This window comes from Struthio camelus, chromosome 1 (assembly GCF_040807025.1).
Source record: "Struthio camelus isolate bStrCam1 chromosome 1, bStrCam1.hap1, whole genome shotgun sequence".
In the NCBI taxonomy this organism is placed as follows: domain Eukaryota; kingdom Metazoa; phylum Chordata; class Aves; order Struthioniformes; family Struthionidae; genus Struthio; species Struthio camelus.
The window spans coordinates 191,495,700-191,509,160 of NC_090942.1; positions in this window are offsets into that span (position 1 = coordinate 191,495,700).

Genomic DNA, 13,461 nt, shown 5'->3' on the forward strand with positions numbered 1-13,461 from the left:
TTCAAACCAAAGTAATTTCGGTTTTTCTGGGAGGAACTGTGCTAGCCAGTTTCGAGACACAAATGATAAACTGAAATGTCTCAAAACTAATCAGAAAGGGCTAAAGGAGAAGGGCTGCAGCAAGGACTGGGCTGTGGGTTGGGTGAATTTCTCTGGCAGGATGTGGGCGGCCCAAAGCCACCGGGGACTCACGTGGGACCTGAGCCACCCTGAAGCTGGCTGGAGGGAACGTGGCTCACTCCTCATGCAGCGTTGCTTGTTGAGCTGCAGGAATTCAACGGCTTGCCACTGCAGAAGCAGATCCTAAAATAAAAAGAGAAGCTAGGCTTTTTTTGCGTGCTTATGCAAGTATTGGGTAGCACTTGGTATGCAGCTGGTGTGGAGTCAGCTTCCTTAGTGTGTGAGCAGATTTTTCATATAGGAAAAAAAAAAAAAAAGACATCGGTAAAAGGCTATTTCTAAACAAAGCTTGCAGGGGACTCAGGCTAAAGTACAGTGCCTCTCAATCTTTTTTCCAGAAGAATGGATTTCAAGTCAATGATGCCTAAAACAAACTTATTGGCTCCATATGAACAACCAAAACATAACTTTTTTTTCTTTATTAAGGGGAGAGAGGGAAGGCTTGCAGTACAGACTACTTCTATCTTACCTCTTGAAAGACAGTTCTCTGATTCATAGAAGAAGATGTACACGACTTTTCTGGCTTTAGAAATCTCCTTTGGAGTCCAGGGACAGGAAGCAATGACTGCTAATATTTTAGTGGAGCCTGTGGGTTGTCTGCAAGCCCAGGTCCTTCTATAGGCAAGCGCTGTGTGCTCTCTGCTGTATGACTTTGTCCTGGGGTCGACATGTGACTTGTCTGACCAAGTCAAAGCGTGATAAGACTCACAACATGATTTAGCGGTGCAGGAAGAGGGAAAACAATGATTGTTTTTGAGAGTGTCAGGAAAAGAAATACAGCTCCGTGGAACTTTTTATTATTACTGTTATTATTATTTTCCAGTGTTACTCGAGCTTATAAAGAAAGAGCTGTTCTCAGTGTGAATTTTTCCTGTGGGTAATTATTTGGACATACATAAAACTGGGTCAATGGTTCCCAGCCTTTCCAATCCATGTTTGCCCTTCCTGGATTTCTGCCAAACTGTTCAACAACTCTCATTACCTTCAAGTGGACATGAACTGTGACAAATCAGACCTATATAACTCTGTCACTTCAGCAGCAGTCATACTAAGAACACAACTGTCTAAGTGACAATCCAGATAATTTTAACTGATCTACAGTTGCTGGGACATGGCTGAAAGCTTGGCCTCCAGTCTTCACGTCTGTCAGGATGATTTAAAAATATATATATATAAAGTTTGGAATGCTGAATGATAGGTACTTACAGAACCCAGTGAATATTCAGAATAAAACATTGAATTCTCCTTATGTTGACAGATTTTGTCCCTCAATGACCTTGGAGTGCACTGCTGAAGTATGATGAAACTCCAACTGTAATACTCCACACTGCAGATCAGGGGCATTTTGCTGATATGTCTCTGGACATAAATAGTTTTTTACCTATGACTGGCCATACTTGGTGCCAGCTGAGGCTGTGATCATTCTTGTTAAAACTCTTTGGGCTCATTACACTCCAGGAAAGACGGGCAACATTCAAAAGAAAAAGCACTTGCCAAAGGATGAAATTTGCCCAGCTACAGTGTTATTGCAAAAGTAGTCCTAAGTGTGTGTCCGCCTGTGGGTATGTATGTACCTATCTGTCTAACACAGGGGTATGTATAGCTAGTAACAGCACTGGAGGATAATGGCAGATATATCCCAGCTCATACATCTAAACTTGATAAGCATATCCCTTAGTAGAAAGCAGCATCATTTTAGAGCAGGGAAAAAAAAAACCAACAATCTGGGAAAACCTAGTTCCGCTGCAGCATGAGAACTAGTTCTTCCATCAATAGTGTGCCGTTCCTCTGTGTGTCTTTCTGTTTTTCGCTTATTCAGTGAGGTGACCCAAATAAAACTATGTGTGCCCATATTGAATCTTCCATTACACGAAACAACTCTGGAAAGATAAAAAAACAACCCAGAGTTTTTGCAGTTCTGCCATGGACATTTACGAGCTCTGATAGCCCATAGGGGCCCCCTCACAGAGGACCAGTCCCTTATCTTGCATGTTCCGTAGGACTTGTCCACATGGGAAAGTTGGATTCCCTTTGCCGCCCAGCACAACACATCACTCTTATGCAAGTACTGTGTTCATAACTCTTCAGGCAGACACAGAGCTTCCTTAATAGCGGTTAATATCTTTGAAGTCATCATCTGAAACATACTGCTGGCAGCAAAAGCCAGGATGTGGGAAGCGAAACCATGGGACACAAGCACCCTGCAACCAGGAGGTCACTTCCTGCTAACAGTAGGGTTACCTCCTACAGGCAAAGCCATAAATCATGTAACTCAGCAGCCACCAAGTTGAGAAAGCCACCTCTAAATTTAGAAATTCAATCTTGAGCTATGCCACCCATCACTCCATGCCATATTCACTATGCTTGAATCTGTGGAATTCGGGTTTTTCTTAGCCTAGCTCATAAAAAGTAATGTCCTAGATGATCAAAGTTCTACTTTGATCTGCAGAACTTTTTCCTTTATCTCGAGGCACCAGCCTCAAACGCCTCAAGGACATCTGCTAATGAGTCTGAAATTACTTTGCCCTTCACTGTGCTGAGCAGAGCTAGGAGGACAAACGAGTTTCTGCAGTAGCACGCTAAACAGTTTTTCATCCACCTCAGGTGCTGCAAGACCTGAGCTATCTCCCACCTGACCTGTCCAAATGAGAACTATTTGACTCAGGATTTCATCAGCTGCCTTTAGGTCAATTCCTGATTGAAAAGTCCAGTTAATATTGTAGGAAACGTTTCACAGAAAAACTCCCTGGCCAGCTAATCTTGGAGAACCCTTCTTCCTCAGGGCCAGAATGACCTCAGACTATTCTCCTTTTCAAGAAAGACCTTGACAGTACTCAGGCACAGATTTCTGCTATTCTTCAGGTTTTTCTGGTAGAGAAAGTTTGGACTTCAGGTAGCCTTTAGCGTGACCCAGGTGTACCGCTATGTGCAGTATGGGTGCTCTGGGAATGCTGTGTCTGTCTTAGAGACTCCTGCTGCTCTCCTGGTCGCATGCCACGTGATGATAGGGAAGACCTGATCTTTCTAGGAAGGATCCTGATATTGCCAGCCACAGGGATAACTAGGACTTCTAGATATTCAAATGTGCTACTTTTGTGCTGGTGAGTCCCTACTGCCAAGTCTGATGCACAGTATGACTGTACATGGACTATATGTGAGGAAGCACACCAGGTTTTTCTAGCTTTGCCAGCTCAACTCGCTTTTTCGCTTGCCAAAAACTACTGGGCCTTGCTGCAAACTGTCACCACCCTAGTGTATCCCATTTCAACCTGTGATGGCTTGAAGAGTACCTGAGCCTTAGGAAAAACTGAAGAGGGGAGCTGTCAAAAGAAGAGGGTATTTCTATAGAAATAACTGGGCCAGGGAAAGAACTCAAAAGATGTGAGATTCCCATGCTGTTTAATGCTTTAAGGAATAAGCAGGCTCATGGTGCAGACCCTTAGCTAGGTAGGGGAAAAGCAGAGGCGTGGAGAATTGCATGGCTAATAAGTTCCCAGACTTACAAACTTAATAAGTTTGAAGCTCATCAGAAATCAAGAGTGAGAATATCATGTCTGTAATTTGCTTTTTTTGGTGCATAGGCTAAAAAAATTGCCGTCTGGGGTCTTAGACAGTTCTGAAATATCCCAGATGTTCACTGGAAACAAATGCATGGTCTTATGGAAGTGTACCCATGCATAGACACGTGACTAGCATGCCAGCAAATTAAAAGGGCACACGGGCCCCTTAACAAGATAAATATCAGGTAGATCCAGTGATTCCTGTAGTTTCCAAACAGTTTGCTATCAAGATAGCAGCTAGAAATGAAGAGCTAGGTTATAAAGGCTAAAGTCAAAACACAACGTTGTTTTGATGAAGGAGGCAAATATTACAGTGCACTGCAGAGAAACAGCTGGAGATTAGCAATTAATACTCCATCACCAAATCTGATGGGTTTCCAGGGCTTTGCTTCCCATGTCCCTGCTCAGTACCAGTGGGTCATGTTTTACACACAATGACCTGTAGCATATTATCAGGCTTCTATCACTAAGGTTGGTATTACTTTCTGACCTTGCCCCCAAACATTATGGGTGCCATGGAGGGACAGGTTTTGCTGGGAAGTAAAAATGGGAGTTAAATACAGGCTGAACGCATGACATGGATATGCACAGTATTCCTGCTACATTTGCAAGCAATTTATTCGACTCTTTCAGTGATTAAATATGCTGTTTTCAGACTAATCACTGTGATAATCCATTCACTTTACCTTATCTGCTTCGGTATGAGCATATCTATGTGTGCGCCTGTGGATTTACACTCAAATGAGTAGCTGCTTTAACTCCTGCTGGAACTGGATTGCATCAATCTACCTACAGATCCCAAGTCCAAGACTGGTTGCTGGAATCCAACACTTCACTGTTTGAGCAGTTAGGTAGTATTAGGAAACAGATAAAAGGCCCAGCGGATATAGGTAGTATTCCTCTGATAGTATATTACATGATTTTTTTTTTTGATATTGAAGTGTACTGACTCTGAGGGATATAACGACAGTATAGGACCTGTATATGTATATGGAAGGGTTGGGGGGTGAAGTGCAGCATCAGAAAGGCACAGCAATCTCTGTATTTCTAGTAAAGCTTACAGGGCAAAATGCAGATGGCTACGCTGGAATTAGGCCTCCCAGGCTTCCTTTCCAGCCAGGGGAGAGAAATTGGCATTTTGATGGCACAACTTCTGACCTATCTTAGGATGAGGGACTCACTTGCTAAAAGCATGTGGTTCTCTCCACTGAATGTAAAGGGAAGTAGAGGTGACTAGCTCAAGCAGTGACTAGTGACATTTACTTTGGAGATGTCTACATTTCATCAGAGGAGTGAGAAATCTGTGGTGTTGTCTGAACAACTGCTGGCTTCCAGCAGTGCCACATATCTTGAGGAAACAGCTGGAGAAAAGCTGTTATCATTTGGGAGTGCATAACATCTAAAGCCAGTCTGATAATTTCATTTTTGCATCCACAGATGCAAAAATAGAACCACAGACCTATAGCATTTTAACCAGAAATGAAACATTTTACATTTTATTTTATTCTTCATCTGTATGCCTAATCCCCTGGTAGATATGCTATTCTAATCGTCTTGTCAGCTAGGGTTTTGTGGGGTTTGTGCGCTCTAAGATGACATATCCTAGCAACACCAGAATTAAACTAGCTGCAGTGAGACAAGAAAGCTCCCGGAACGTCTAAGATATACAGCTGCTCTCAGCTGGGTTTCAGACAGCTCCCTGGTCAAAAGATGCATCCTAACAGCGGCATGAATCAAACGAGGCTTAGACTATCTCTTACAGTCACATTTCCATACTCCTAATATCGCCTTTGTCGTTATGTTAAGGGGTAGAGACACTGTCGCACAGGTAGCTTTCCAAGTCGCTCTCTTCAGCTCTGCATGCTGCAGCCCCGTCTCCCCGTGCCTGGCCTCTCCGGCTGGCTGCCAGCTCTCCCTCTTCCCTGGGGCTACCGAGGAGCTCACGCTCCCTTACCACTTTTGAGGGTTTCTGTGCACCCCTGGTTTGCCCTCCTGCTCCGCTGTCCTCTCACCTCCACAGGCCTTTTCCCCGTTCTCTCTTTCCTTCCCCTCTCCCTCTCATTTTTTTTCATTCACTCGCAGTCAGTAAAAATGATGCCAACATAATCTGGGGCTGTGGGCAAAGCTGAGTTAATACAGAGGTGGCTGTTTCATAGGACACAATAACTTCATCATTAATGGGTTGGTTAAAGCTGATAGTTAGGTTAAGCGGACATCACATCACACTGCATTTGTCCCCCACTTCTTCTCATCAAGTTCTCCGATTCCCGCCTAAATCAATGGGCTCCGTCCACGGTTGCCCTGAAGATACCGTATCATTCTGCAATTGATTGCCTTCTTCACTATCCTCGATTGACTGCCCCAGGAAAAGACTCATCTCCTGAATAAAGGGCTTTGCTTTGCTCTGAAAAAAAGAAAAGTGAATAAAAATGCTTACTAGTTTATTAGACGATGTTTCCCAGAGGTCTGAGTTCACTCATGTCCATGCAGTCTGAGCTCACACCACCATTCCCCATATAGATGCTCCATTGCCTACCTGATTTCTTATAGGGGATCTCAAACTGAAATAAATGAAATAAAGAAAGGCCATATAAAAAGCAGCTCATGAGATTGGACTATCATTAATGCCTAGCTTTCAGAGCAATAGGGTTCTATAAATACATGAATACACTCAAAGATAGTATACTGCTATATCGGCAGCATTAAAGGGCCATCCATGCTTATAGCACTACCCAAATACTGTCCTTGTCCAGAAGTGGTCAATAGTATAAACTAATAATTAGTGTAAATGCTCTGTTAGTTACCTGTTCTTTATGAGAAAACTCTTACTAAATTTAAGTTTTCCCAGCTTGCTAATTTATCATTGCCATCACAATATCTGGCATTTGGCCACTATTGGAATGATTTGATTCTGAGAACATTAAAGCTTTTATTTAAAGTAACGCTTTAAAATACTTGAACTGTTTTGCAATAAGACTTGAAAATGCAAATTAAACAGGCCCCAAGGGCTCAGAAACCAGAAGGCAAACTGAAAGAACCTACCATTTATTGAAAAAAAAAAAAACCTTTGAAGGTTTTTAAGCTGGTCTCCTACTACCCAAGGGTCTGATGCACGTGATTTGAAATTCTGAGCCTGGCAATGTTGCTAATCTCAAAAAAACTTCTCAGAAGCAGACATCTTCTTAGATACCCTTTCACTGAGACCCTGCTTGCTCCATGCTGGATGACCTATTTTTTTACACAAGTCTCACAACTTCCTGTGAACGCATCGTGCTTTGCTCAGTTCCTTTCCTCTTGCTCCCTTCTCTTTCCCCTCAGCGTGGGACTGAGCATTTGCACAGCTCCTGACTCCTTCCCATTCAGTTTTGCCTTTTGTGTTTTGCCTGTTGCTTGCTCAGGCTTCTCCAGTGTTGCTGAGCCGTAGCTGCAAAGAAACGACCAGCTGCAGAATTACGCTAAGGCAACTCAAAAGGGGAGGGTGCCTGGCCAGCCGAGAGGCACCCAGGGAGATGCTGTGGGACCACAGGCAATTCCCAGCACCTTTGCCAGCTTCCCCTCAGCCTGCCGCAGCCCCTGCCTCCTCCACCGATTCCTCTCCTTCACCAGCAGCTTGCACCCACGGCACTGCAGTCCCCCTGCAAGGCAGGGCGTGAAGGAGATGTCCCTCCTGTGCTGCCTTTCCTGCGGCAATGTGGGTTATTGCATCCCTTGTGTCTCCAGCACAGCCTCGGCTGCCTTCCTGCTTCCCCTCCGGCAGCCCTCCCGCAGGTGGTAGCCTCTTTCCTATTTCTTCCTTCCATGTTCTTTTTGTCCAGTTTTTGTCGGATTATAGTGCTAAAAGCAAAAGGTCCGGTGAAAGGAAGGATGCATATAGGCAACCACTGCAACAATTCTCCTCTTAATATTTGTTTTAGCTTTTTTAGGGAATGGCTATGTCCCTTTCTGTAACCAGTCAAACTGCACTGGCAAAAAAATGTTCAGGGAGATGAGAAGAGATGCTGGCCCTGTGCGACAAACTCTCTCACCCTGCGTGCACTGAGAATCATAATTTGGTAGACACCATGCAAAATAATTGCTACGTCACTGCGCTGACTTCTTAAAGCCTTTGTTGCAATTTTTACAGCGCTATTCCTACCAGCATACGCTTGTCACCAAAATGCTGCTTTCCTCTGATTTTCTGCTTTCCAAAGGAGGGCAAGAATGTCCTGCTGCGAGTGGGCGCATACATTAAAAAACACAGATGACTTCCTGAAATTAGATTTGAGGGCAAACCAGGTCTGACTACTCGTTACAGTGGAGCTGGCTTGTTAGCACAGGATTTCCACAACTAAGCATGCCAAGTATGCTTTGTAATGCCAAGGTGAAGGTATGATTATGTTGATGCTGTTTAAAAGCACATCCCAACAGCTCCAGACAAAGTCCAGTTCAAATAAATCGAACCAATCCAGAAGGCAGCAGTAAGGAAAGTTAGAATTGCACATTCATCTCCTAGGTGAATGACAGTCCACTGCTACTCCCATTTCAGAGTCTGAGAAACATCAGAATTATTTCCTGGCATATTCAGTGCAGGACGCTGGAGTTGTACAAAGGACAATTGATGAGTGCTTCCATGGTCATTGCCCCAATGGCAAAAAAACATTCCTTCACCTCTGAAAACCTCCACCTGAGATAAACTGTCGTCCTCTTCAAAAGAGGGAAATCTGAAAGTCCTTATCCTCAGGGGGTCTTACAGCCAGCTGAAAGAAAAGAGCAAGAGAGAGTTTGGTGCTGGTGCTTCCCAGTGCAAGAGTGGCTCAGAGAAGCTCCATCAAAAAATTCTTGGGAGGGTTTTCTGTTTTGTAGTTTGCAGATGGACTTGATGCTCTTCAGACAGGGTTAATAATTCTTTTCCAAAGGAGAAGTCCTCTGCTGTTTACAGGTTTCTTGCAATCATTTGACTTGAACAGTTAATTTTTAGCACTGTGGAAAGGCTGATGGACCAGATTTTGTCCCTGGTCCCGGTAGTCAATAGGAAGAGTCTAGTGGGTATTGAGGACAGACTAAACTCTGGCCTTGCCTCTGCCCTTCGCACTGCTCCTGTGTGCTGAGTTGCAGTCGTGCTCTGCCCAGTGCTTCATGCTGAGGCTACTTCTGAGCTCTCCCTCCAGTCTGGGGTGTCGGCGCTGAACAGTCCTGCCTGTTTCATCCAGACACTGACGTTCTGGTATATCTGTGCAAGCCTCTAGCTTGTCTGTATTGTTATGCACGTTTTTCTTTCCAAAATTTCCTCCTGAAAGGCAGGCTGTCATTTAGCTGCTCATCTCTATACCAGAAGGAGCCTCAGTTCAGCGGTGGGAAGTTTTCTGCCTGGGTATTGAGCAGAGCACTTTGGAATTTCTAGACGTTAAAGGCACCACTTAACTACAATGTTATTTTCTATCTAAAATGTATAAAAGGAACTAAAATATCCTATCTCTCCGCACTGCAGATCTGTTTAATATTCCTCCCTTATCTGCAAGCAGAACTTGTAGCGACATTAATTGGAACTTTATATGCAAAATACAGTAAATTGTAGAGTCCTCAATGCAAGCGGAAGAGGTAAATAAATAGCAGACATAGGAGGAAAATCCTGCTTGTTAAGCACACAAGATCAGGGGTCACTACTGAAAACTTTGGGGGTGATTCTTCCGGGCTTTGTTTTTTTCCTGTGAATGGGGGTTGCAGCACTGCACGGATCAATTCATTTGTGTCTGGCTCATTCAGATATGATAGAGCATCATATAATGGCTTATGAATAAATACATAAGCTTATCTTGATAGCAAGTCCCAACAGATGGCAGAGTTTTGAATGCATGCCTGACACTCAAAAGAGCATCCCATGTGATTTTGCTTATGTTGACTCATGGACTAATCGAGGATGCACATATATGGGAAAAGATGTTGGGTCATGATAGTGTGCATCATGCATCCTAGTGCACAACCAGAATGACTGTTGTGTGTATAAATAGCAGGAAAACATGAGTCCGCTCGTGAGCAGGTGAATCAGGAGATTTGTGCTAGGGGGATGGGGAAGCAAGGCTGCCAGCATGCTGCTTGGGGTCTGCTTTATGAATCTCCAAGCTGCACAGGAGCAGGCCCTCTGAGGCACTGACGGGTTCATGGAGGCAGCTCTGCACTTGCTGGCTGTGGAAGGCCTCTAACATATCAAAGCAAACTCTTCTATATGAAATGCAATCTGATTCGAGTCAATGTTAGCAAAAGGTGATGAGAAGATACGTTCAGGTAAGCGCAAAAGGGGAAAGCACAGCAAGCTCTCCCTTAAATGACAGTTCTGGCCTCCTCTCCAGTCCTGGGCTGGAAGTAGCAAAGCTGGTACAACTGAGCCCTCAGAAGTGCATGTGCCAGGTGTGGGGAGGAGGAATGATTTTTATTGTTGTACCGCATTACTACAGGGCCATCTTTTCTCTCTGCATGTCACCTTCTCTCAGACGCCACCCAGCACCCCTTCCAAGCAGGACCCCGGTTGCCTGCTGCCTCTGCATCAAGCTGTGGCCTGGGTAATGCAGCTATGACCACCTGCAATGCACGTTTCTCTCCGACTGACGAACCAGGTCATTTTAACTTCATCTCTTTTGGTGAGGGAGCTATGCTGCTGCAGGATGGCACCCGCAGAGCTGATCCTTTCTGACAAACGAGAAGCACCACAGTCACAGTGGCCTATCTCCGAGAAGAGAAAAATGCCTGGAAGCGTTCCAGCATGTCCTAATCAGCCTTCCATCCCAGCAGCCAGCACAGCACTAATCTAATCAGCGAAGCAAGTTTTACAGCTATGGGGCAGCGAGGACATGCCTGGAGTTCTTGTGTTCTTGTCCAGGAAACTCCATGATTGCTAACAAGTCCATCTTTCTTTATTTGGAAAAAAAAAAAAGAGAGCAGGAGAGAGAGAAAAGGCAGGTTTGTTTGGTTGGTTGGGTTTTTTTGCTGTTTGTTCCATAAACTTGTTCCCTTGCCCCCAAGGGTGGAGGAAGCCACTTTTTTTTTCTGGGATGAGAGGCCAGGTAGGAACATTCTTCTGAAGAAAGCATAGAGTCAGGATTTCCCTAACCAGATCAGGCAGGTTCAGTCTGGGCTAGATAAAAGTTTGCTTTGAAATGGGATTGAGAGCTAGGGAAAACTCCCATTTTCTACAGGGAAAGCTCCCGTGGACTTCAGAAGCAGTTTTGCTTAAACATAGCCACCAGTATGCGGTCCAAAGAAAATGAAAGTTGCATGCAAATGAACGGTAGAGCAGCCGTGAGATCCAGAAAGCCTTCCTTCTACTTTGCCACAGGTGCAAGAGGTGCCGAGTAGGACGCTAAGACCCAAGGTTCACCTACATATGGGACAGACCGTGCTAAAACATCTGCTGTGATTATCGCGCTTTTAGCGAGAATGTAACAAAACTGGAAGAGCCAGATTGAAATCAGACAACGCAAGGGAGCCGTGTGCCTCTCAGAGCATGCAGCATAGGAGATGCGTCTCGGGAGGGAGTGTGCGGCCAACACAGGAGAAGGGCAGAGGGAGCAGGAAAGTGTCCTAATTGCAGTGCCTTCCCCAAGGGCAAACCCTGACAAGCCTGTGCGGCTCGAGATGACAGCTCTGAGCTGCCCCTGCCAGAGAGGGTTGCATTTTTTTGTTGCTGAGGACTGATGGGGTGCTCGAGCCCCCTGCATTACCCCACTGACTTCAGCGTCCTGCCAGTATGGGAGGGAGCATGACCTAAAAGGGTGTATATTCCCACAGACCTTGCCATGGGGCATCTATGATGCCCCAGTGAATACAGGCCTCACATCGCTGCCACAGTGAAGAGCTCGGCTCTTCTGTTCACAACTGTTTCTGCAAAAGATATCTCTTCGACCTGATCCATGTACAGGCAAGACCACATGGTCCCATGTACATGGACCACATGAAGAGCGAAACGAAATGTCTCGATAGCTGAGGAAAGACCCTTTCCTTAAAAACCCTTTTAAGATGCTTTCTTGGCCTTGGCAGGGGGAGCAGCTGGCCATGGCATTGCCGTCACCCTTGTCTCCCTTCCCCAGCCCCGCAATGGAGGTGCGGAGCCCCAGGGGAGGCAGAGAGGAGGCTGGGAAAGCAGGGTCGAAGCGGGCTGAGTGCGTGTAGGGGTGAAAACTGTGGGCAGAGCTGCTGCCGGGGCTGGGGCAGAGGAGGTGGGTGCACAGCACAGGTTGGCAGCAAGGGTGGGGTGAGGAGGGTTCAGAGGAGCAGGGAAGGTATTGGGGCAAATGTATTAGGTGTTGGGGAAGGCAGGCTCCTTTTGAACTTTGTGTTAATTACTTACAGGGCTTTTAAAATTAATTACTGGGTGGAAGAGTGAGCAGATGTGGGGGCAGCAAGAACCAAAACCTTTCATACATATGCACTTTTCCAAGCCAATTTAAGAACAGCCTGCCAGGACCTTGGACTGTAGAGAGCACCAAGCCCCTCTCACCTATTATTTCTCATTTACAAGTCACCCTCCGTGGATGTGGAGGGCTTTACATGCACAGGCAAGAGCTTTTCTTGCAGTGTCATCCAAAGCATTGCTCAAGACTAGCAATACAAACGTAAGATGTGGGGGAAAGATCTGGGAAGGGAGTGACCAAAGACACCCTCAGAAGATAAACAGGCTGTCAGCGAGAGCTCAGAGCACAACCAGCCCTCAGTAGGCATCGGCAGCTGCCGAAGGAACAAGAAACAGCAAGATAAAAAGCTGAAAGGAATGTAGGAGGATGTAGGAGGATAAGAATGGCAGTGTGGGATAGGTGGCACTGAGAGCTAAAAGTACGTTTTTAGAGCTTTCCGATGGGCATCAGGTGTAAGGGTGTTGTTACAGGAGGTATTTCATGTTCTTATCATGATTAACACTGGCCCCTGAAGGACAGCAGGAAAACCTCGAAGCTCTGGCTACCTGGCTTGGCAGAGCTAAAAGGATGGGGAAGGCTAGAGAGAGAATCAGGAAGAGGCAGATGGCAGCAGATAAAATGAAATGACCTGCACCTTAGATGTGCCTTATTTTCTCCTTTGCTTACAGAGATGCCTATTCAGATATAGACATGTCCCCCCGAACATCTCAAATTAGGTGACACGGATCCGTTCCAAGTCTCTTGCACACTCCCTGTCAGAGGCAGCAGTGGCCCTGGTCTTGCAACAGAGACGCACCAAAAGCTTCTGGCTTGCTTTTGGCATAGACGGAGACTTCTGGCTTCTTTGCCGTGTTCCTGTCAGCACCAGACAGCTGGTTCAGTCGCCTGTGCGTTCACTCCCAATCCCCTTTCAGGCGAAACGTGTCAGGCTTCGACAGGAAATGCCTGTTAATGACATTTTTAAAGCTAATCCAGATCATTTTGACTGACCTGTAATAGGGAACAATCTCATGGGCACTTCACTCATCTCTCCCAGGAGGAGAGAGTGGGGAGCAAGTGTAATGAAGAGGGTGATCTGAAGAGGGTGATCACTTGGGGTCCAGTTCAATAAGGGACTTAAAACATTTGGCCAGGTTTTAAAAAAGTGGCATTTCCGTCACGTTTTGTGTGGAAGGCCACCTGCAACCTCGTGCCAGCAAGGAGGTCTTTCAGCCTCGGCTGCTTGAGGGGCTTGGGGGGAATCTCCCTGCTCCGGGCTCAGGCAGGATCTTCTGCAGGTGCTCGGCATGGCCAAAATGCAGTGCTTCCACTCACATACAGACATAAAACCGCAGTTG